Source organism: Cavia porcellus, unplaced genomic scaffold (genome assembly GCF_034190915.1).
Source record: "Cavia porcellus strain 051 isolate PalLab524CR breed Dunkin Hartley unplaced genomic scaffold, mCavPor4.1 scaffold_28, whole genome shotgun sequence".
Lineage (NCBI taxonomy): Eukaryota > Metazoa > Chordata > Mammalia > Rodentia > Caviidae > Cavia > Cavia porcellus.
The window spans coordinates 34,622,906-34,648,511 of record NW_026947511.1 but is presented as its reverse complement, the minus strand read 5'-3'; the positions used below and the strand labels follow the sequence as shown (position 1 = coordinate 34,648,511).

The window sequence follows — 25,606 nt, the reverse complement described above, 5'->3', positions numbered from 1 at the left end:
TTTGGGCAGCATCCTGTCTGCACTGTGTGAGCTGAGTCCTGCCCTGGTGGGTGCTCCTTGTCATAGTGGTGCTGAAGCCATCAGCATCTTCCATGGCTGCAAAGTCCTGGGTCCAAGCCTTGCTCAGGTGCCCTTATTTCTGCTGAGATGTCACCTGGGCCATCTGCGACTGAGGCTCATACTGCCTCTTCTGGATGGATTTTGTTATTTTCTCTGATGTATTTGGACTGAGCTTGGCTTCACTGACTAGCCTCATGAGCCCCTGGTTTGGAACAAGACAATGGATGGGACAGGCTTGGGACTGAGCAGTACCCAGGACATGCTTTTTCAGTGCAAAGACTCATGAACCCTTGGGTACATGGAGTCCTGGTCACACCTGCCAGGATCCATGTCCCTGCCACAAATGGGCAACTCCCACAGCCCCATGGCAGCCCTGCCTGTTGGTTTACTTGAGGCTGCTAGGACTTGGGCCCTTCTTGTGAAGAAAGAGGCATCCAGGTGACTTCTCGCTGTGACTCTAGAAGCTCTTTTGCATGGGCTGCCCTTCCGAGGCCTGCTGCAAGGACCACGCAGGAGTCATCTGGGTCTTCCGATGACCAGGGGCCTCCCAATGGCTGGGTGGTCAGGGATCAAGCAGAGACTCTGGAAAATAGATGTTTTTACCTCAACAATTCTCAGCAGAAACTCAGCCAGGAGCTGACTGTAGAAGGAAGGAGGTGGAGAAAATTTCACATATGAGAGTGAGGAGAATTCTGTGTGGTGTTTGGCGTAAACAGCTCATATTGTCTGCGGATGGAGTAAGGCCCTGCTTGGGGAAGCAAAGATGCAGGTCAGGCTGCCTTCCAGGGGGACGGACCCTGGAACCGAGGGATCCATTAGGAGCTGACTCTTCTGAGGAGTCTGGCTACAAAGTCCTAGTGGATATAAACTGAAAGCAAAATAGAAAGAGGGGAAATGGAAAGTTGGGGTTTTGGAGGAGGAGAGAAAAACTGATGAGGTCACTTCTGCATAAAAGTGGCATAACATTAGGTGTGACTGTGTGACTCAGGGGAGACTGTGTCCAGTGAGGACTTTCCCGTGGCTTGCTGTTGGCTGTGCTGTGTGACAACCATCATCCCTCTTCCCTTCTGATTCTTTGGTAAAGTCTCCATTGTTCTTCCTTGCTTGAGTGTCAGTGGATTCCTGACTGGGGACATAAAGAGGCTGGATTCTGGATTTGGGTATCCAGAATGGAAGTCATGTGTTCTACACACGGTGATCCTAGTGGACACCTAATGGCAGGTGACAGCTTGGTTGCCCAGAAGTGACACTTCAGAGCGTGTGGCTGCCGTAGACAACTTCAGTTATCTTCATCAGCATCAGCCAGGAGATACAGAGCACCAACTCTGGGCCAAGTGTTCTTCACTGTGCTGTAAAAAACAAAAACTGAGCTTGGTGTGATTGATTGTACCACATACGGATGTTCTTGAAAGAGAGCGCAGGCATACAGGTAGGAAGACATCAGAACATCCATTTGTGATAAGGAGGTTGTAGGAGGAGGTGGGTGTCCACTTCTGGGTGCACAGAGCACACACTTGATGATCCGGAGGACACTACAAAATAGAATTTGAGAGCAAAAGTGGGACTGCTTGGTAGGCCAGGAACTGTGTGTACCTAATAAGACAAAAAGCTTGTGAGTTACGGATTGGGAGGTGAGTTAGGATCTTGAAAGTTGAAAGGGAGGCTCCTTCCTAGGTGAGTGAGCAGCGGGAGAAGAGAGGACTACGGGACACTGTAGGAGCGGAGCACCCAGTGACCCAGGGCCACAGACAGGGAGACACTGAGAACAAGAAAGACGAAGAGACAACCTGACAGCTTGTTGGGTGTCAAGGCCAAGCTGAAGAATTTGGGCTGAGTTTTCAGGACAGGGAGATTGGAGGATGAGGTACCATGATCGGCTGTTACGCAGAAGGAGCCGGTGGGTGAACGAAGGCTCGGTGGGGTAGGCAGGAGCTTGGAGGTCCTGAGACAAGTACGTTATGCTCTCAGTGACAATGCAAGAAAGGGTGGCTGCTGGGGCTGTGTAGAGAAAGGCCTGAGTCACTGAGTCACAGAGGTGGGTGGGTGGCTGTGGATACTTTTGTGCAAACAACCACCTTGTCATGACCTCCCCACCTGTCAGTCACATTGTCCCGAGCCTCTAGGGAACCAGGCACATCCCCACACATGGCACCCTTGGTTTGAAGGGCAGTGTCCCTGTCTCTGTGGTTGCTCCACACCTTCTGTACCCTGTTGTGCTCCAGGACTTCACAAAGGAAGCAAGCATGTGTGATCTGGGAACCCCTCTTCTGTAGGGGACAGAACCATAGCACTGTAAGGACCATGAGTTACAAAAAAGTATCAGTTTCAACTGACAGAGTCAACTTGGGGTCCACAGACTCCGTCCTGCCAGCCTAGTGTTTATTTGTGCCACAGTTTCCTAGCTGAAGATGGTGCCTTTTCTTTTCCAAGCTACAGCCTTCCCTTTGGTTGAGACATTACCACCTTGGAGCCAAGTGGGTCCTGAGGCCCCTGCGGCTGACTCTCTTAACCTTTGGGTATGGAATCAGCTATGCAGGGAGGCTTGGGTATGCTGAGGCTCCTCCAGGAAGTCTTGCTGGGGCTGCTGGGGCCCCTTAGATAGGACCGGCCCCTCTGCACAGGGAACAGGGTCTCTGCTTTCTGGGCAGTGGCGTAGTGTCGATGTCCGCTCCCGGCCGGCAGGAAGGACACACGACAAAGTCTGGTAGTGGACAACCTTTTCTTTTTATTTTCCTTCTCCGTACAGCCTGCCCTGGGATCGCTCCCAGCCGAAGCCTCCTCTGGTCCGCTCCCCACGGCTCCTTTTGTGCTTCAGTCTGCCCCAAAGCCTTTACCGGTCCGCTCTCCGCGGCTCCTTTTGGGCTTCTACTTCCGGGCTTCTACCTGGCTTTTTCTTCCGCCCAGGGGTGGCACCGGTATATATACGGGTACAGTGTCCAATCATGTTAAAGTAAGCAAGGCAAGCTGATTGGCTAACATCATCAGTTGCCAGGCAGACTATATTGTTGAGCGGGTTGTTTACGCGGTAAGCAGGAAACTAACATATTCGATGGGAGGGGTAATCTACCTCAGGCTTTGCTCTTTACCACAGGCCGCACGTCCGCCGCGCAAGGCGAGCTATCACAGACGCGGCTCCCAACATCTCCCCCTATTTTATTTTTTATGAATGTGCGCATCGTAGCCCTTCCTGGACTGGGTGCAGAGGCTTATGCCCTATGTGTAGGCCCACCGTAGGTCCTTGGCTTAGACCCTGGTTGGCCATGCCATGGTCTGCCAAGGCCCTGAGGCCCTCGTCCTTTTTTTAGGGCCAGGCACAAACTGGACGGAACCTGGATGCACACAAGCTTGCACTCATTTCCTCTCCGTAAAGAAATCCCCTCGGAGAGAAATTTAGACCTGGGCAGCATCTAACAGTCCAGCGGCTTACGTGCAGGATGGGGTAGGGCCTGGCTTAGGTCGAGTCGTGCTGGGGAGGCACGCTCTTACCCGTCATTGACTCACCTACCCTGCTGTGTATTGTCACCTTATGGAGGAGAATGAGGGATGCCCGCCATATCTAGACTCGGTCGTGGGCCAATTGAGCAAGCCATGCATATGCCTGAGGATCTTCTTGTCCATTTCGGGCTACCGCTATTTCTATTCATCTTATTGGTTGGTCTGTGATGGATCTCTAGTAGGGCAGGTCTGATCTTCAGTCGAGGGCTTTGTTGCCCGTGTCAGTCTCTCCGGTATCCACAGTGGTTCTCGTCCCGGTTCCTGTGGGAAAACACAAACCGCGCCTCGGTTCCAGCTGACCACTGGATCCGGGCCCATCCATTGTCCTGTCAGGACATCTTTCCACTTCACCCACCCTTTATGGTTGGGGGAAGGGTTGCAGTGCTCCACAGCTGGGGAGCGATTATCATTATTTAAATTTAAAAAATTGTGTGTGAATAGTGCCATGGATAATCGTGCCTTTGGGGCCAGGCCTTGGCCTACTCCCCCTTTTTGTTTTTGTAAAATTTCTTTGAGGCTTCTATGAGCCCTCTCAATGATTCCTTGACCTTGGGGATTGTATGGGATACCATGTTTTAATTGAACCTCCATCATTTTGCAGAACTCATTGAAGGCTTTGCCTATATAGGCTGGTCTATTATCAGTTTTTAATATTTTTGGTTTGCCCCATGCGGCCCAAGCTGCCAGGCAATGATTGATCACATTAGACACTTTTTCACCTGTTTCTGCTGTTGCGAATATGACGTGAGAACAGGTGTCTGTGGAAACATGAACATATTTAAGAGTCTCAAACTCCTGTATATGTGTGATGTCTATCTGCCAAACATCACCAGGGATCAAACCTCGAGGGTTTACTCCCATCGGTATGGCAGGTTTGTATGTGGCACAGGAGTCACATAGTCGCACGATATCTCGTGCATCTGCTCTAGAAACATGGAAATGGTTTGCTAGTGTCCTGGCATTAACATGAAATTTATCATGGAAGGCACGGGCTCGCTCGATTGGTGTTAGTAAGGTAAAAATCCATAACGGGCGAGTGGCAGTGTCAGCAGCCGCATTCCCCTGTGCCATGGGCCCTGGCAGGGATGTATGTGCTCTTATGTGGGTGGTGAAGACCTTATGGTGTCTGTTCTGAAGCAATGTCTGGATAGACAGGAACAGTCCAGCCACTGTGGAAGTGGATCTAATTAAACTGGCAGTCTCAAGCACTTGCATAGCATTGACCACATATCTAGAATCGGAGACAATGTTAATGGCTTCTGAGAACCGTTCAAGAATCATTTTAACGATCTGCAGTTCTACCACCTGAGGCTGATCTGGTTTAAATTGTATGGTAACCGGGGGCTTGCCTAGGATCACATAGGCACCTATCCCCGTCTTGGAGCCATCTGTGTATATTGTAGTTGCTGGGACTAATGGCTCAGAGGCAGTAACCTTTGGAAAAATTATAGGGTGCTGAGTGACAAATGACAAGATAGGGTCTTTAGGGTATTGATTGTTTATATCCCCATGGAAAACACATCTCAGAATGGCCCAGGTATCTATGCAGGCAGCCAGGGTCTTGATCTGGCTGGCGGTATAGGGTACTCGGATGGCTTGTGGTCCTGAGCCAAAATGTTGGACAGCTCTATCATGCGCTTCAAGGGCCAATGAAGCGACTGTCTCCGGGTAATGTTTTATGACTTTTGCAGGTGAGACCTTAGGGTGTATCCACAGTAGTGGTCCTTTTTGCCAAATCACCGCTGTAGGCTGTAGACTAGTCTGTAGCAAACAGACATCAAAGGGTCGCCCTGGTTTAATTCTGTGTAAGGTAGCCCCACCTAAGGCTTTTTTTACTCTCTGTAAGGCAGCTCTTGTCTCAGGAGTGAGCCTCCTGTGGGAGGCTATATCTGGGTCTCCCTTCAGAAGGTCGAACAGGGGTTTGAGATCTGAATTTGGTATATGTAAATATGGCCTAATCCAATTAATGTCTCCCAATAGCTTTTGCATGTCATTTAGGGTCCTAACGCCATCCGTCCTAATGGTGACCTTCTGTATAAGTCTGGAGGCGACACTGAGGTCCACACCTGCTGACCCAGGGGTGGCCCTTGTTGAAGGCTGCCACCCTGAGCTGTCCTGTCTCTGGGGCGGGGGCCCGCCTGTGAAGGGGGCCCCCTCTGGCCGTTTTTTGGCTCTGTAGCATCTCGTCCACAAATACGGTTGCCCTGAGCATCAAAGACCGACCTACACTCCTCAGCTTTGTGTGATCCCTTTTTGCATCGCCCACAAACATATGGTTCTTCATTCCTAGGGCGAGGCCTAGCATCTGCATTGTTTGGGCAATGACGTTTAATGTGTCCTGGCTCCCCGCAGGCAAAACACCCTTTAGCCTTACATTCCCCTTCTAACCCGCGAGGTCCCCTCTGCTGTACAGCCGCGGCCAGGAGAGCAGCCACTCCCGAGTTGGAGAGCGGCCCCCCTATCTCTCTGTATATCCTAATCCAGGCGTTGAGGTCCTTGTTCTTATGAGGAGCTATCGCTGCCTTGCACTCCTTTGTACATTGCTCAAAAATCAGCTGTCTTACCAGCGGTTGAGCCACTCCCGGATCAGGAAATATCTTATCGGCAGCATCTTGCATTCGGGCCACAAAGTCAACAAATGGCTCTGTGGTACCCTGAATTATTTTTGAAAGACACAAGGAGGCAGTTCCGGCACCACTTACCTGTTTCCAGGCGCGGAGCCCTATGGCATTGATTTGTTCATAGACAGCGCCGGGGAACTGGGTCTGGTCATCAGCGTGCCGACCTTCTCCCATAAGCATTTCTTTGTTCCACCCCCGGTTTCCCCGATTGGCGTTTCTCTCAGCCTGCTCTGCAGAGAACTCTGCGTACCAGGCTCGCCAATCCAGGTAACTGCCCGAGGGCAGACACGCCTTTGCCAGCTGAATCCAGTCCGCGGGGGTGAGGGGCCCAGAAGACAGATTCTCCAGCATGGCAATGGTGTAAGGCGCAGTCGGCCCAAAGGTTGTAACTGCATTTTTAAGTTCTCTAATCTGCTTTATCTCAAAAGGCTCCCATGCATTGCGTCCCTGGCCCATAGCTACTTGTACAGGAAATATCCCGTAGGGGCCACTATCTATCCCAGGTGGATGTACCTCATGAGACAAGCGTCCCCCCTGCCAAAGCCGCCTGTAAAAATACCGACCCGCCGGCGGCGGAGCATAAGACAGCGGCCGTGATTGGGCGGAAAATGGGGGCCCGTGCATCACTTCCTGTTCTGGCGAAAGGGGAGGGAGCTCCCAGGCGGCCGCCTCGTGGCGAGGGATCGCCTCCCTCTCGCGCCGGGGAGCGCTCAGGAGCTCTCTACTCCTCCGCAGACCAGGTTGAGCAGAGCGCAATTCGCGGCGCAACACTGGAAAAGAACCCTGTGACTCCTTATCGAGCGACTTGGGCTCCTGACAGCTGGTCTCTTTGGCCTCCTTGCCATTCAACTTTCCCTCGTCCTCGGAGTCAGACGACTCCGAGGCTAGAGCCCCGTCCTCCTCCTTAGCATCCTTGTTCCCCTTGACGGACCCCTCTCGGGAGCTCCCTGACTGGGCCTGCTCAGATACCCTGCGTACTTTTGTAAGCTCTTGAGAGCTTTCTCCACAACCACCCTCGCTCTTAGTGTTGCTACCTAACATGTTTCCCATCTTTTAATATGTTACTCACCGCGTGAGGCCCAAGGAATCCGCCACTTACGCGTGAGCCTGAGGGGAGTCTAAAAGCCCTGTAGGTGCGCGCCACCCAGAGCCCAGGCTTATCCCCAACTCACCTGTCTCGCAGCTCTGTACTGGAGCGTTGTCCACTTCCACGTCTCGGGGGTGATCAGTCCCCGGGCGGGCCTCCAAATGTCGATGTCCGCTCCCGGCCGGCAGGAAGGACACACGACAAAGTCTGGTAGTGGACAACCTTTTCTTTTTATTTTCCTTCTCCGTACAGCCTGCCCTGGGATCGCTCCCAGCCGAAGCCTCCTCTGGTCCGCTCCCCGCGGCTCCTTTTGTGCTTCAGTCTGCCCCAAAGCCTTTACCGGTCCGCTCTCCGCGGCTCCTTTTGGGCTTCTACTTCCGGGCTTCTACCTGGCTTTTTCTTCCGCCCAGGGGTGGCACCGGTATATATACGGGTACAGTGTCCAATCATGTTAAAGTAAGCAAGGCAAGCTGATTGGCTAACATCATCAGTTGCCAGGCAGACTATATTGTTGAGCGGGTTGTTTACGCGGTAAGCAGGAAACTAACATATTCGATGGGAGGGGTAATCTACCTCAGGCTTTGCTCTTTACCACAGGCCGCACGTCCGCCGCGCAAGGCGAGCTATCACAGACGCGGCTCCCAACAGCGTAGGACAGGCCCATCCCTCAGGATGGGGTGGGACCTTTCTCTGCACACAGAACAGATTTCTCACTGAGCTTCAATGCACAGCAGAAAGCTTGCTCTGCCTGTTCAGAACCCAAAGCTGTGTTTGCCTTGAGCTGTCCAAATGTTTATCTCTGCAACAATAGGACCAGAGCAAGACGAGACACTCTGCTGTTCAGAGTTTCCCCTTTCAATTTTTAATTTGTTTTCCTTCATGCATGCTCAGGAGCTTGGCTTCCACATCTGGGCTCCTTTCTCACCTGTCCAGTTGTCACCAGTGAGAGTCTGGATGCCCGGATGTGTGTGGGTAAGGCCCAGGTCAGGAAAGATTTGCCAAGACAGCTCCAGAAAAACTGTACGGTCTCAGGCAGGCACAGCGTTCATCTGATCTGTGTTGACTTTCATGGCACTGGCTCTGGTCTAGGTACAGGGTGTACAGTAGTGAGCAACAGCCATCCAGAGTGTGAATTATTTATATCACAGAACTAAACAGAAGGCTATAGCGCTCTATTTAAAAAATGACAAACGATAATCACCACTCGCCAGGTCTTTTTATAGTCAACACCTGGAGCCTCATCTCCAGAGTGATGGAATTCCTTGACCCAGTGGCTGCAGGTCTCAGATTAGCCTCTTTGCCTTATCTGTCCCCCACACAAGGGCACCAGCAGCAACACTGGGTGGACCAGGCCTTCTCTCGGTGCACACGGCTGAGGGATTCTGTGTCAAAGCCAACACCAGGCTGTCCATGGTCACTGCTTCCTCTATCTCTTTCTAAAAAATTTTTTTTTAATTTTCTGATTGTCAAAGCAGTTGGCCCTGTGTACCTGCACGTGCTGCATTGATGAATCCAGCTGAGCACATACCATGAATGTGGGGAGGGAGGAAATCAAGTCGGTAATGAACATGTACAGACTTCTTATTTTGCTCCCCTTGGTACTGCAACTATTTGCATAGCATTTACATTGTGTCAGTGTTACTAGTAACCTAGCGCTGATATAAAGGACAGGAGAGGATGTGGCACAGTTTATGGGCAAGTGCTGTGCCGTTTGTGCAAAGTTACTCGAGCACCCTTAGATTTTGGGATCCATGAGGAGTCCTTGGACCAGTTCCCTACAAACCTTGATGGTAAAACGGTAAGCACTCCAGAGTTCTAAGACACCCTGGAAGAACTGGTGTTAACTGACAGAGACATAGAGTTGACCCAACCTGAAGGACATTTCAACACAGCAGGATGCTATTGACTTCATCTCACACCATCCACTTCCCAGACACAGTCATGGGACACAGGTCTTTGCACCAATACTGTAGTCCTGAATATCCACGGAACACTGTGAAGTAAGCAAGGGGTCACGCATCTCCTCTGGTGGTTGGTGTGACCAGGTTGTTGGCCCGTGGAAAATGCAGAACATCTCAGTGTTTTACATTCCGCGTGTCCCCATCTCTCCTGGCTTCCTTTCTATGTCACATCTTTCGTTTTCTGTCACCCTGGTTTCCTTACCTTCTATTTGACATTTATGTGCTTATGTGTGCCATGCATTTTGTGAATCAAATTGAAGGTGATGTCCAAACAGAGAGCAAGAAACCCATGAGCGGGTTTTTGTGTAGCTTCATTGTATTTTGTAGAGAATCATAAGCCAAAAATCAGAGTAAATAAATTAATGTAGGGTTGGTAAATGTTTCTGTAACAGATGTTTTAGGCTTTGTGGACCACATGGACCTCTCATGTCTATGCTACTTTGCCATCATAATTTAGATGCAGGCATAAACAGTCATGGTGCATTGTGTTCAAATAAAGTTTTTTTTGTAGATAAAGACGATGGGCCAGATTTGCTTAATAAGCCACCATTGGCTGATTCTTGGGTTAGATCATCTCTTATTTTATATAGAAATTGAAAGATAGGTGCCAAGAGAGCCAAAGATCATATAGTACAAGAGTGATAATACCAGAGAACCTGCTTAGAAAGAGAAAAGTTAGATATGCAGACACACCCAGAGAGAAATACACACACCATCTCCATGAGCACCCCGCTCCTGCATATTCTTGTTCATTTCCATGTGTTTTCACGGCCACTATCCAGCATTCCAGTGTGAGCAGTGTCCACACTGCTTGGATCTTTCCACAGCCTCTTGACAAATTCAGTCTTGTACTTCTCTTACAAGTCTGTTGCCACCAATGAAGTTACTGGCTCCTTGAGCAAAGACAGAACCTTTAGCATCATTCTTTTCAGTTATTTCCCCCATTTTTCTTGGCCACTACATTTGCATATTGCTCCAGGAAACATACACATCTAATTCCACAAACCGAAAATATTTGCTGCATGCTCTAATGTCTGGAGGATGATTTATCAATGTAGGGGGAAAGAGAACAGCAGGCTCTCCCTGTCTCTCTCTAAATGTGTCACACGTGTGGCATTTCACATTAATATTACGTACACAGCCTGGGCCATTTTATCCTTATCTCTGAGGGCCCAAAAGGAAATATGCATCAAATATGCCTTTCCAACAGGAATAATCTTTTTGGTTAAATAGATGTACATTCACTGCTGTGCTGTTTTCACATGAAATTGGACTGGTTCAACCAAGCCAGGTACACATGAGTGTATGTTTAATCAAATATGTGACATTTATTGCACTTAGGTGGCCCCTGGAGCTGGCGATTCTTACCATCCTGTCCATTTTCAGTGGCTCCTGGCGGCAGACTCACACACAGTTCACATTTCTGTCTCATTCTCTCTTCCTTTCTTTGGTGCCTCTTCTTTTTCATATTTTTGGCAAATCTATATAAAATTCTTATATCATCCTCAAATGCTCTCTGGAGCAGAAAGCCCAGCCATTTTTTAGGACTATATTTTTAGTAAGAATGGTCCCTACTGGACCAGGATGTCCTCCTCTCTGAGCTATTGGGAGTCAGTTGATGTTTTGAGTTAACATCTCCGAGGGAAGATTTGGTTCAAAGTAACCCCAGGGTAATTCCCACCAAGACTTAAAAAGCATTCATTTTATCCTGTGCAGAGATATAGAGTTCATATATCTGGTATAAGCCAAAAAAAATCAAAGAAAAGTTGTTACATTTTTTAGCCTATTGAACATATGTTGTCTTCATTTGATGAAAGGTACACTAGATTTGCACTAGGTTATTTGCAATCCAGCATCATTTACTCAGATGAAATATACGAATCAGATAAACCACAGCACTGAGCAAGTTCCCACAAGAGTTAGCGAGCCTCCTGTCTTTGGAGATGTTCAAAGTGAAGCAAGACCTGCATTTGGTGGTACAGTTGCTGACAGTTGGTCAGATACTTACTTTTTCTGAGTCAGGGTCCCATTATGTAGTTTAGGCTGGTTTTGAACTCACTGTGCAGCCTTTGAACTCCTAGCAGACCTCCTGCCTCAGCCTCCTGAGTGCTGGGATTACAGGTCTACATCACCACATCTGGCTTTTATTGGCTTCACCTAGGCTGCGCAGAATACTAGACCCAAGAGATGCAGCAGGATAGATATGGTTCCCTGAGGGCGTGGTTAGAATTTGTTTCTTGTTCCTTCTTCTAGATTGTCAACCCATAGAACACAGGAATTCTCATGGAAGTCCTGAAGCTGGAAAGCAGGAAGAGTGTTCTTAGAGGTTCCCATTCTCACCTCACCATGGAATGTGTTCCCTACTCATTAGCTGGGGATCACTTGGTTACATGTTGTGGCCGTTTTTATACAGATCACGATTGTGAGCTAAGAATGATTTTATACTTTTTTAAATGATTTTTTAAAAAAATCAAAGGGAGAATAATTTGTAACATTTTAAAATTATTTGCAATTCAGATTTCAGTATCCTTAAAGAAAGTTTTATTGGAACACAGCAATGCCTACTCATTTATATACCATTCTACACATGACAACCCAGAGTTGAGTACTATCCACGGAATTCCAAATACCCACCAGCCAGAAATAATTACTGTCTGGCCTTGTAGAGAAAAAGTTTGCCACCTGCTCTGTCATTGTCAGTGCCTTTCTTGGGTGGCTGCTGGGATTAGTTATCCACAGCCCAAGATCATGGATGAGCTGTAACATTAATCCCCTTCCCACAGGGGTATGGCCACCTTTTCTTCCCCAATCTCAACTAGATCCTGCAGTGGAGACGAGGAGAGAGACCAGAGGCAGTGGGGCCCCAAGTTCATAGCAAGTTCCCAGCTTGGCTCAGCAAATCATCAGAATGTTTTCTACTTTTCAAGTTCAGGGGAATGTGTCTGAGGTCACCTGACAGCCCTCCTGCAGTCCCTGCACCCCAGGCTCCCCAGCAACTCACAGTCCAGTCCTTACCATAGAGAGGACCCCCGAACAGACCCACAGGGCAGCACCTCGGCCCACACTGCCTCCTGGTGTGCAGGCCACACGCTTGTGTGCCCAGCTCTGCATGCGCTCTGTATAGAGCAGCTGTTAATTTTATGAGCTGGTGTGTTGGCTGCTCTGGCCTTCTCAGGGGTGTTGCATAAGTGAGAATTTCACAAATCTGTCTTTGGGTTGCCCTGGAGTGACCTGCTTCAAATTGGCCATCATGCCTGTCTCGAGAGGCCCCTGGGTTCCTGTGGCGAGGGCTGCCCCTCTCCTGGGGTGTCCAGGTAGAAATGGTTCTCTGCGTTGTCCTATATACCTCTATCTGCTTATCCATCTGTCCAACCCACATCTATTTATGGATGTTCTCCGAGGTACGCTGCAGTCAGTGGTGCCTAATAACACTGCCAGGGTCTGTGTAGGGCACAGGTCTCCTCCCCAAGACCACCTCTGTCAAGTAGGACCCAGCTCCTGCTTCCATCTGGCTCACTGTGTCTCTGTCTCACTTGATTGGAACCCTCAAAATGGCTAGGTCTGTATTGACGAATCCACGGCACATGTGCTGCACGGGCTGTTTGTTATCAGTGAAAGCTTTAAGGGCTGGTTGAACCTCTCACGCCCCCAAATCTCTAGGTCACCCTGTTTTTCTCCCTGAGACACCATCCCTGAGAAGAATCCGCTGTGGTCCGTGGAACACAGAGGGCTACGCTGGGTGTGGCATTGGGCAAAACAACCTGAATGTGGCATCTGCCCCACCTGTGTCCAGGACTTTCACTCTGGGCGAGTTGTTTCATCTTTGTATGCCTCATTTTCTTCTTCTGTAAAATGGGGGCGATAGGCCCTTCCCGCTATGTTGTGGAATGAGTCGATGAGTTTACAACGTTTCGGGCCTGGCTAGTGCTAATGAGCATTGTCAGCTGTGATTTTTGGTATCATCTTGGTGAGCCGTAACCATTAAGGAGGAAGTGACTGGTTTCCAGACTCACAAGGGTAGGGAGTGGAGTAGAAATCCTTTCCTGGGTTTGAGATGCAGCAGCCTCAGACCTCCCAAGCTCAGCATCCTGTCAGAGGGCTGAAGAGCTTGGGCACAGCCTTGTGAATGTCTGGGTGCCCTGGGAGGCCCTGTCTGTGTCCATCCATCCTTCACTTCAGGCCCACACTTCTTTCAGGCTCAGCCAGGCTTGGTCCCCTCTGTGGCAGGCTTGTGCCAACCTGACTCACCATTGTCAAGTCGGCCAGGAAACTCTTACTTCACATAGCCTCCCTGAGCTGGCCAGGGGCCAGAGGCCTACTGGCCTCTCCCTGGAGCTGTACATCATGGGTGTGTGTGTCACAGGAAATGCTTGGGCACAATGAAAGATGAGTCTGGTGGAAAAGGGTCAAGTGCACTTGCTGTGGTCCTAGCACCCAGTCATCCCTGGATGTGCAGCAGAGTGAGACAGGCTGGTTTCAGCCAGCACAACAGCACCAAGATACAGGGAGATGGGTTTAGTATCCACTCTGGGAGGCAGTGGCCACAGACCCATCAACAGGAGATGGGGACATCTCTCACAGGGGACAGTGACACGGTGTCTCTTGTCCACATCTCCTCAGAGCTCCTCTGCTTTCCCTTTGAGCATTCTTTTAAACAATCTCACAACCCCACCAGAATTGCATTCACAGTAACGTCACATGCCATTCACTGCAATGGACACCTATTGGTGCTTCCAGAAAAACCTGGAAAGTTCAACGATGCAAAATGTTGAAAGTGAAAATGTTATGTTCATGTTTGCTAGAATGCTTCTGAGTGGTAAGATTTTTGGATCAGGGGTAGGTGGTAAATCAGTCAATGATCTATCCATCAATCTCTTGAACGGGCCCGGGAGCTCAGTTCTAATCGTGGTCTCATATCCTGTGCATTCTTGGAGCCTGTGGATCCCAGGGTCCATAATAAATACATTTATATGACCAACCATTCTCCATCCCAACCATTCGCCATCCTTCCCTTCTCACCTCTCCTCTTTCTTCATTCCTTCTTTTCCAACTGGTAAAAGCTGGCGCCCCCTGGAGGCGTGCTAGGGAATGGACTATATTTGGACCACAGCACTTGGGCTTGTGTTTTCTTAACCAGCTGTCCCACAAAGCCTGCAGAGGAGCAGTCCCTATTTGTCAGAAAAATACCCTGGGGGAGGGGGAGGAGTGCCAGTCGCTTTCCAGTCTCCAGCTGAGAGAAAGTTGGTTTAGTGATGAGACTCAAAAATAGAGACGAGGATCATGACAAAGCGTCAGCTTTTGTTGTTACCGGGAAGCACGTGATCCGCAAGTCACACCGGGACCACACGCAGGCTGACGTCTCCCAGTTTAGTTCAGTAGGCTATGTTTAGGAGGAGGCAGACGGACGCGTGTCTACGGGCTCTGAATATCTTGATTTGGTGCCTGGAAGCCCCGTTTTTAGGGTCCAGGTTTAGAATAAGGCTCCCCCTGCCCCACAGAAAAACAATGATTTCAGGGAAATGCTGCCGACAGAAAGCTACCATTTGCCCTAAAAAAATTTTTATTGTGAGAAATGTTTGTCCTGTTTGGTGAGGGAAAGAGACGCTAGAGTTGCTCCTTTGTCTTTCATAAGGAATTAGGGCACTCAGTAACTCAACATAATGCATCTAACATTCTTAAGCAGCGGGGCTATCATTTTTGCTCATTGAGTTAATTTTAGTTCCTCCAGTTGGCCTTGTGCTGACACAGGAGGCTTGGTGGAGGTGAGAGGCCAGGGCACAGGTCTACAAAGGTACAGTCTTTCCTGGAGCATAGGCTTCCTCCTTGGGCAAGCAGACCTCTGGGCCTTCTTTGCTTATCAAGATGAATTAACCCAGAAGCTGAATAAATTGGGTGCATTGGCCCCTCTGCAAGCATGAAGAGCCCCAGGGGCCAACAGATTAATCCAAAGGGCTGTGAAACTACTACCATCTCCAAATCATCCCAGGCTATATTAGCAAAGAGGCTCAATTCTGACCTGCTTCCCATCCCCATTTTAATGCTCCCCACTCTTTGTTGGTGAAGCAGCGCCCTAAGGAAACAGGAAATGGCTCCTGGAAAGGGAGAGAGGAAGAAAAGATTCCTTTCCTGCTTTAAACTCTCTTCATTTACACTAAAAATAGCTTGAAATGGAGGGCAGCTCACAAAAAAGGTGGAATCTCAGAGGACTGCTGGGCCCCTTGCTGTCACCAAGGCCTGCTGGATTTGTTAGCTTCCAAGTTCTGTCTTGCCCAAGAAGCTGTGAGGTTTACAAGTCCACTAGGAGGGGTCCAGGCCTTTTTTCTTGTTCTTGAGCAAAGGCCTGTTTTGAGGCATGGCTTGGAGAGTCTGTCCAGAGCTCATGATATCAGCTGATAGTAGATGTCAGTCTGGGCTCATGTTCCAGGGGGTGGAAAATAACTCCCTGCAAAGGAAAGCAGGTGTTTTCAGGAGCCGCTTAATCCCCTGGCACCTGGATGGGTTCCCTGGGGGCCTCCGTAACGTTAGCATCTCCCTCTGAGCCTGCAACTGGACAACTTGGTTTCTCAGCCACCTGGGATCCCTCTAGGAAGAAAGCTCAGATCTGAGAGAAACAGAGTCATTTCCTCACCTTGGCTCATGCTGTGTGATGCTCTGGGCCTTGGAGTTGGTGACAGTTTGCAATCCATTTGGGATGTGAGAGTAGAGAATCACTTTTAACTGACGAATGTGGACTGTGTTCTAGTCCTAGCTTTTCTGTTACTTCTCTGTGTGACCTTGGAGGTATCTGTTTTCTCTTCAAGACCTTGGAGGGGGCTGTGGATGGCTTGAGGGTGCCAGTGGTTTGTTACCTTGCAGCCTAGACTGTCTCTATGCTTTTTCAATCCCTTTACTATCTTTTAGTCACCTAAGGTTCACCTCAGACTTCCAGTGCCCTTGGCTATGTGCAGGCAGTAAGAGGATTTGCACAAGGAGAAACAGTCCTTTGCTTACTATGGGAGCAACTGGAGAGAAGCAAGATAAACAGAGAGCATCCCCTCATCGCCCTCCCTGGAGTCGTGGTTCATTCATACTAAAATCTCAAATTCTTTTGTGGCTTATTCTGCCCTGTGAAATAGTGCTGCTGCCTCTGACTCTGTCTCTGAGGTTCTTCTCCTTCCCAAGCCCCTCTCATACAGAAAGAAAGGAAGTATCTGGGCAGAAGCTTCTAGCTGTATGTGACTATGGAATTGGCAGGAGGAAGATGCTGTGGGGAGAGGGGGCACACGTCAAGGCCGGGGTCTCACTGGACCAGCTGGCTGCTTTTAAGCTATTTCTTCTTGGAGCCCCTTCTTGGGCCATCATCAAACACTTGGGCACCTTGAAGGAGTCATATTCCTACTCCACATCAAGTGTGATGATGCCCTGGGTCCCCACACTGACTGACTGAGCAGCCTCTGCCCAAGGAGACCCCTTGTGAGAGAAGCATCTTGTCCCTTGCTTTCAGTGCTACTTTGACTGAACAAGGAAGTCATTATGGTCCTGAAAATCCATTCCTCCTCCGGAGACAGAAGCAGCCCATCACACTGTACCGGTGAACATGGCATACATAAATGGTATGCTTATTTAAAATAACGACTGCCAGAAGGTACTCAGAAAGGGCTGTGGAGTGAGGAAACATTATTGTGGTAACAGTCATTTTTTTAATTCCTGGAGCAAGGTGGCAGACTCAGGGTGCTGGCGGGAGCCCACCCCCAGAGAGGATAGCCCTAAATTTATAGCCAGGTAGCAGATGCTCTGGGTGCTTATTGCATTCCATATTGCAAGAGCTTCTCAAATGAAGCTTCTTTTTAGGATAACTTCCTAGATGAGCTTAAAAAAACAACCACAGCACACCCTCAGTGGGCTATTTTGAATGTTTCCAATTTAATTAACATGATTTAAACAAAGACTGTCCAGATCCTCGGGAAGAAGGCTGCACCGTCCCTTGGATGCTAAATTACAAAAACATCACCACTCCTGCGCCCTTGTGCCGCTAATGCTGTAAATCCACGGCTTTGCCTGGTTGTTTTCTCCAAGGAGTTTGAGCACTGGAGACAGTTTCCATAGTCCCCTGGCCCGGAGGGAGTTGTGTGCTGGGGGCTGAGGAGATACTTTACTGAACAAGCCTTGCAGAGAGCAACTGCAACACCCTCAGATACAATTCTTCCTCCCCAGGCGGAGATGGAGAGATCAAGATAGAAAGAACAGAAATAAATAAATAACCAGTTTCTCTTTCATTTAACTTTCTTTCAGAGACAGCCCCTGGTGCTAATTATTTCTGCTGTAGATTTTGTCAGACTTCTTCAATGCCTGTCCTTTTGCCATAGGTGGTATATTTTAGAGATGCATAATGACGAGAAAAACAATCCGCTTTTCTGAAAGATAATTTTGTGTACATTAAACAGACACATTAAGCCATTTATAAGAGAGCCGTTTGTTCTCAGGAGTCTGGAGGAAATCTGAATTTCTAATCCTGGGCTCTTTAATAATTTTCAAAAGAACTGAGGGCAATAATTAAATGTCTTTGAACTTCCTCAGGCTGTTCTCTTCTGTGATCTCAAAGCATTTAAAAAGAAATAGAATTCACTACCTTGATGAAATTCTCAGAAGGGTAGTGCGGACATCAGCTCCAGGAGGATTCTTTCTGCAGAATAGGGAAACCTAAGGTAAAGAGGCTCCAAAATAAATGCACAAGGTCACTTTTGGAGCTTCAAGCCAAGGGCCCAGTGAGGAGTGAGGACCAGTTTTGATTTTATAGCCTTGGCTGCTAAATTTTGGAAAGGCCTAAGAGAAGAAAAAACTAAGGTAGAACCTAGTTAAGGATATTTATAATGAGATTATGCATGATATACACTGCTTTGTAGCCTTATTTCTAAGGATTAGACAAGATCTAGTCTGAGATATGAAACACATTTTGGTTCCCAGAACCATTCTGATTGGCTGGTGATGCCTACAGAAAATGGTTTGTTGCAGATTCAAGGCTCAGACTCGAAGACCCGTCAGGGCTCTGCTGTAAAGAATGCTGGGACTGATTAGTGATGTCTGCCATGAGCAAAGGACTGCAGACATTCTCCTGTGTTAGTTATGTCTTAGCTATTTGTTTGCAATCACATTTTCCCACAGTTTACTTACGAGTGAAATCAGGCTTGTCTAAGGTTATATAGTCAATCCCAGGCAGGGTATGGACTACAGCCCCTCTCTCCTGAGTTTCTGTAGTATTTCATAGCCCAGGTCTGTAGCTTAGATCTCAGAGGAGCGGCAAGGTTGTCTGCTTTCTGGATGAGACTTTCTCTTCTCTCTCTCTCCTCCCCTTTCTTTTCTTTCATGTGGCAGACTGACTTCAGATTTTTCCATCTGGAGTCTTTGTCTAGTGTTTGGAGAAGCACACAGGGTGGATTTCAGAGCCTCAGTCATTCTGCAGACAAACAGAAATGCAAGCACAATTTTCCCATTTGTTATGTCCACTGTCAAAATGGCTCTTAGCATGCAGCACACACTGAGCTCGGCCTTGCTCCTGCAAAGTTCCTCCTTAGCGCACTCCTGGGGTTCCATTCTCTCATCTCTGCAGATGCCTTTAATGCGCCCTACTCCCCCAGCACCATAAAAAGCCTGTGGTGGGGGTGCATACGTCATTGTCTCCTTCCTTCATCGCTCACTCCCATTTCTTCCAGTTTTCTCCCTTAATGTTCTATCTCCTCAACTATTCATGCTCACATCTTAATGACTCTGCTTACAGAGATAAATACATCCTGCCTCTGACCAAAAGCTGTTTCAGTCCTGAGTTGAATTTCAAAGTCTGCCTAAGTTGCAGGGAGGCGGCAGGGGCCAAGTCTTTAGTCTCATCTGGAGAGCCATAAAAGTTTGCTAAGAGTTTCTCATCTCCATCAAGACGAAAATGGAATTCCAAGAGTTCAACTATGAGCGATAAACAACAAGGCAAACTCCAGCTTCTGTCAATGCCAAGTTCTCTCTGCTGGTTTTATGAGTCCACCTGCAGTGCCTTCACCTTGGCCTGTGTCTCACTGTGATATCAGACAGAACCTTCTCCCGGAACTGATGCGAAATTGGGTGAGGTGGAGGATTTCAGGCATTTGGTAAGCACGGATGAAGGCCAACAAGTCATGTTCTTGGACCCATAACTCATTCTTCAAGTCCTCAATTCTCGCTCCTCCATTTTCAACCTAAAGAGAATTAGAACTAAGTGTCTGTTAGCTAGAAGACCCAGGCTGGCTTTAGGTTCTGGGGTTGTGATTTATTGGGCACTATAACCAATAGGGCTGTAGTTTGATATCCCAGGCTATCTTTCCAATTAGCCGTGGGCATGCTTTTCTGTTGGGATTAAATTTGCCATCTTGGATGCAGTAACCAGCCATGTACAAGTGGGAATGGCTCAGCTGGTGTCCCCGGGGGCTGCTGAAGAGAACATGTGTCCACTTGCCCACCTGTGTTGTGGGCAGCCCACATGCAGCTCTGGGGGGCCGAGCAAGTGCCCAGAGCATGTTCCCTTGGGACTTGTGTCTGATTGAGGCGATTGGTGAGAAACTGTTACCAACGTCTTACATCCCCGCAGCCACCCAGGCTTGTGGATTTGCCCTTGCTGTTTCTTTCTCTTGAGCTTTTCCCCTAACAGCTTCTAGATCTCTCTCCTCTTTTGTCCCATCTTCTTCCTTCAGTCCATTTGCATGCCATTACCGGACAAATTGTGCTCAGAACCCACTTTTCCTAGGTTTCTGGGTGCCTCTAGGGTTTTCTTGTCTTCCCATGGACTGGAGCCTGCACTCCTGATGCAGGTGGCCAGAGCTTAGCACTCTTGGATCTCCACTACCTTTCCAACAATCTTCCTTGCCTTCTTCTCCCCGTACTCTGTGGATTCACATCCTCCTACATCATTACGATAGTGCACAGTCCTCCTTTCCTCTGAAAGCTACCAGCCTTGTGTACCATTCATGTACACTCATGCTTGGGTGAGGCTCATCTGCCTTAGAGGCAGCATGGCTGAGTAATGAGGAGCACAGGCTGTGGACCCGCTTAGCTGAGTTTGACCTTGGCTCTACCGTGTTCTAGCTGGGCCAACAATAATCGCACTTGGGTACTGTTGGGTAATTATGAAGATTAAATGACCTAATATTTGTAAAGTGCTTAGAACAGTAGCTGGCGCAGACTAAGTATTATATAATTTGTTTGTTAATTAAATATAGTAACATACAAGTTTCTTGAGAATAGGCAACACGCATTTAGTTTTATAATTCCTTTTTGTCTTGTACTATGTTGAACCAGATTCCTGTTAAAATGAGAGACAGTGCAAGCACTATGTTATCTCTTTTTGTGTACCGTTTATTTAACTGGTATTATTAAGTATTTGGATATGCCAAGCTCTCTGCTCACAGCGATGATCAAAATGGACTGAGATATGGGCTATATATTCAATGTAAGGCAACATCTAAACATGTTGAATAGAATTATATAGAAGATAAGTGACAGACATTATTATGTGTCACAGTGTTACAGATCAGGGAGCCACAGAGAGCTTTTAGAGCTGGGATTTCGTACATTGTTGGCTACAGTGCTTTCTTCTGTGCCACATGTTCTCATTGAAGAGTGAATGAAGGTGTGAATGAGTGTGTAAAAGAGTGAGTTAGGAGGGTCTCAAAGACGCATGGCTCTGGAAAAGATCAAAGCAGGGAGTTGCCAGGGAAGACGAGTACCATCTCAGGCTGGGCAGGTTCCCAAAGCCTCAAGCCATAGCCATACATCCGGTTGAACATTTATTGCCGTGGTCACGTGGAAAAGTTTTATGGGTCAATTTTCTAGAACTGTCTCCCTCTTGCTGTCACACCTGGGTGCCCTCCAGTCATTTCTTTCTGTGGCAAGGGTGATTTTCTTTTGGGTAATGCCTAAGGACAAAAGGTGGATGTGACTGGATAGAAAAGTATATAACTATCTCCTCTTTGATCTCCTTTCATTATAATAGACCCATTTGGAAGGTTTCCATAGGGACAGGGCCAGTGCCACTCCCCTGGGCGTCATGAGCCACTGAATGATCAAGACACCAGGGAAAAGTCTGGAGTGAGGTTGGCTGGTTTCCATGCATTCCATGCATGAGGTGAGCAACCATGGCTCACCTCAACCCCTACCCACCCCCATGCCTCCCTTTTCCCATGTAAGTATGTGTTTATCATTGGCTCAAATCCTAAATGCTTGAGCAGCTATTTCGGTATAGTCTCCACCTCCACTGCTGAGGTCACTCTCAGTTTGGAGATGAACCCCACAACTGTGAGTGAAGGGGGAGGCACAAAATTTGCTCCACTTGGACAAGCTCTCCTTTAGGCTCGAGACCTTGTGCTGTCTGTCAGCATGGTGGTGGTGATGAGGGTAGAGGACTAAAGATCTGGAGTCATTTACCCCATCGAGGCTCCTAGAGTGAATCATCAAGTGTCCCAGAGAGCTGTTGGTGACATACAGATCCTCATAAACACATGACTTATTGCTCTCCCCTGGGAACAGCTGGGAGCTGGCTGACATGCAGAAACCTGAGAAGTCCTAGACCTGGGTGCCCAGCCTGGTGAGGTTGCTGCTGAGTTTTGGAGACATGACGGATTGGAACTCAGATGTGCCGTGCATGGGAAATGTACTGAGAAAAGAAGCCTGCAAAACTTCTTATAATTTGTGTATGAGTTAGATCTTGAAATTGCAGTATTTTAGATAAATTAGCTAAATAAACTATAGTATGAAAATTGATTTCCCCCTTTTTATTTTTTTAAAAGAAATGTGCTTCTTAGGTAGATGAGGCGATGACTGCATGACCATGCGAATGTGTTAATGATTAAAATGGTACATTTTGTTATGCATATTTTACTGCAAAGAAAGGAAAGCAAATTAAACCTGGAGAAAAAGAGCCATCTCTTCAGGCTTCCTTTTTAGAAGTCTGGACCATGTGCCCAGAAGCACTCAGCACACCCCCGCAATTACCTCCCAGGACAGGACTGAGTCACCTGCTGGGTCATAAACCAATTGCTGGCAAAGAAATGAGATCACCATGGCTGGCTCAGGCTGACTGAGCTTAGAAGTCTGAGATGAATTATCTGCATCCCCAAACAAATTCAGAGTTCTCAGATTAGGAAGGGAGGGGCATGGCAAAATAAGAAAAGAAAATTAATGTTCTAAAATTAAGCTACAGGTGAAAGTGATTGGACAGTTGGAATGGTATGGGTCTTTACATCTGTCTATAGTTGTAAATAAGTAATAAGTGCATTCTGGAAACTTTAGCAATAATTATATACACATGGCCTGTCATATATTTCTTTTGGACAACACTTCTTTGTAGCATTTGTGGTTAAACATAGCACCAAGGCTTTTCTCTTTCATTTTCAAACTCTGATGTGGACAACCTGTGTCTTGATTGCTTTATCCACAGGATAAGAATAACAGTAGCAGCTGCTTCAGAGAGTTGTTGCTACCTGAAGTTACTATGTGTGGAGGAACTAGACAAATGAGCTGAAGTTTAACACACTGTAAGAGCCTAACAAAGATCAGCTGTCACCAGATCTGCCTGGGGAATTGTGGCTGTGTTAGGAGTCTCCACAATTTTCCTAACCCATACATCACAGCTCCTGCTGCAGGTAGAAGCCCCCTGTAGGGCAAGTGCCCTGCATCACAGCTCCCCTTTGCAGGGAAAATCTCCCTCTTCCCGCAAGAAGAGGCTTTAATCAGGTTGATCAGAGGTGGCTGAGGAAGGTTTGATGGATGGCTTTTCTCCTTTGGGTAGTTATAGGATGCCTTATTCTAGATGAAGGGCTTCTCATGAGCCTTGCATCAGCTTCATGGAAAAGAATAAAGAGAGCAGAAAAGGTCCATGAAGAGAAAAGCCTTTACCAGGTACAGTACAAGTAATACAAGTGGGAATTACTTGAATCTGAGCCTGCTGCAAGCCCTCCTGTGGCTCTGGGATAAACAGAACTGGAGGCTGGTTGCCCAAGGGCCTCACCCTCTGAATCCCACATTAGGAACCTTTTAAAGAATTAGTGGCTATCAGGAAGGCATTTCCAGGGTAACTGAGGGAAAAGTGTCTGGTTTTTAAATTGTTTCTAAGCAAGCAATTGAAGAAAATAACAGGTGAATTTGTGATGGCCCACACAATTTTTGGACTCAGGGGCATACAAATGGACCTTCTGAAAAATGTGACACTTGATGGTACTCTGTGAAAACATGGGTGTCACCTACATTTCCAAGCCAGTTTCCTTCTGTGCAGAATCAGTTGGATCCCTAGGTCTCTATGGTGCCCTCTAGCACGGAAATTCTATTACCTGAACAAGAGAGAACAATTTGAATAGATACTGAATTCATCAAGATTCAGTAATTCTGGCCTAAGTTTCAGTGACATAAAGAAACATCTCCATATCGCCTAAAGGTCCAAATGGCCATCTTTTTCTCACAGTGGGAGTCAACACTAAGAACCTTTTTTTCCCAGTTCCTACCCAGTTCCTAGGTTTTCAGAACAATATGCAATATGACAACTATTGTTAAATTTCTTTCATTCTGTTTTGAAGACTTGTATTGTTATTGTTTTGAATCTGTTGTTTATGCCTTTTGCTTTTTGTTTTTCTTTTCTGACTTTTTTCTTCTATTAAATAAAACTAAAAAAAAAATGCAAGCCTTACAAATACCAAAAATACTGCATACAAGGCTTTGGTAGGAACTGGGAAAAAAAGGTTCTTAGTGTTGACTCCCACTGTGAGAAAAAGATGGCCATTTGGACCTTTAGGCGATATGGAGATGTTTCTTTATGTCACTGAAACTTAGGCCAGAATTACTGAATCTTGATGAATTCAGTATCTATTCAAATTGTTCTCTCTTGTTCAGGTAATAGAATTTCCATGCTAGAGGGCACCATAGAGACCTAGGGATCCAACTGATTCTGCACAGAAGGAAACTGGCTTGGAAATGTAGGTGACACCCATGTTTTCACAGAGTACCATCAAGTGTCACATTTTTCAGAAGTTTTCCTTAACTTTTGTTTTGATAAGTTGCTGTCAATTTTAACTATTTCCACACCCCATCATCTTTATCATTTGCTTTTCTTTTCAGCACTTATTTCTGATACATTGTAGACTTGGCTGATTTGTTTTGCCATCTGTCTCTTCCTGTTTCCATCCAGTTCTAAACTAGCCCCATAAAACCAGGGATTTTTTGAGTCACCACTGTGTGCCCAGTTCTTGGGTTATAGTAGATGCTGAGTGAATGGATCTACTGAATGAATGGAGGAGCCCTGAAGTGAGTCTCAGTGGTCCACCTTGGTGGGATGAAAGTCCTCCGGGGCTCACCTAATTCTGAGGCCTTTCAGGAGAGATTGAAAAAGCCATTTCCAGCTCCAGTGGGGCTCTCAGGTCAGAATGGTAGGTTTGCCTGGGGTTAAGCTATAAACTGACTTTATAAGAAAGATGTTAAAGTTTGGAGACATAGCGCTTTTGCTTTTCAGGTAGAAGCTGTTGCATTTCACCACAACCACCAGGCTGCTTCAAGAGAATACCAGACAAGGCAGATGTTTGGGGAATCCTTCTTTCAAAACTGTGGGCATCATTCACATGAAGAAGCAGTGGGGTTTATTAGGTCAAGGGCCAGGAGCAGGTGCAGCCTGCAGAGGGATGTTGGAAGTAAAACTGGGAGGCCGTGAGATCTTCTACTTTGCAGACATTCATCTGAGTCCTTCTGTGTGCTGGGCTCTGAGCTGAATTTGGGTCGGGGTTTTTTAAAAATTAAATTTAACTTAACGTCTATTTTTAGTTCTTCAATGCCCCCACCAGCTACTCTACTAGGGCATCTCAGGATGTTGTCCGAGCTGGTCTTAAACTCCTAGACTCAAGCCATCTTTCTGCATTAACTTCCTAAACAGCTCAAATGACAGGTGTGTGCCCCTGTGTGTTTTAATTGACAAATACTAATTGTATGTATTTATGGGATATAAGATAATGTGCTATTTTTATACATGTGATAATGTAGAATGATCAAATTAGGCTGATCAACATACTCATCGTGTCAAACATTTATCATTTTTTTGTAGTGAAATCATTTAAAAGAGAAGGTTTAAACGATCTCACATGGGCGCATTTGAGGGAATAAGGATTCGTGAACAAGACTTGCAGGGAAGGGAGGACTCACATTTTCTGTCAGCTTCCTGAAATGTGTCTTAATTCCTTGCTAAGGAAGGCTAAGCTACAAAGTATTGCAAGAAAAAAGTCTTCTCCAGGAAGCTGTGCAAAGTGCTCTAATTAAATGGGTCCTTTGTGAGCAAAATGAAGGAGAGAAGCAGACAACCCTGTTGAATCACGGAATGAGTACTTGAATTCATGCTTCTCAATGTTAGGGTC

At 47.3% G+C, this 25,606-nt stretch overlaps 1 protein-coding gene across 31 annotated transcripts in view; it reads left to right on the top strand.

The window, feature by feature from the left end:
- Window positions 1–25,606, top strand: part of Kcnma1 (potassium calcium-activated channel subfamily M alpha 1) — a 736,611-nt gene that overhangs the window by 204,108 nt on the left and 506,897 nt on the right. The window lies entirely within an intron of this gene.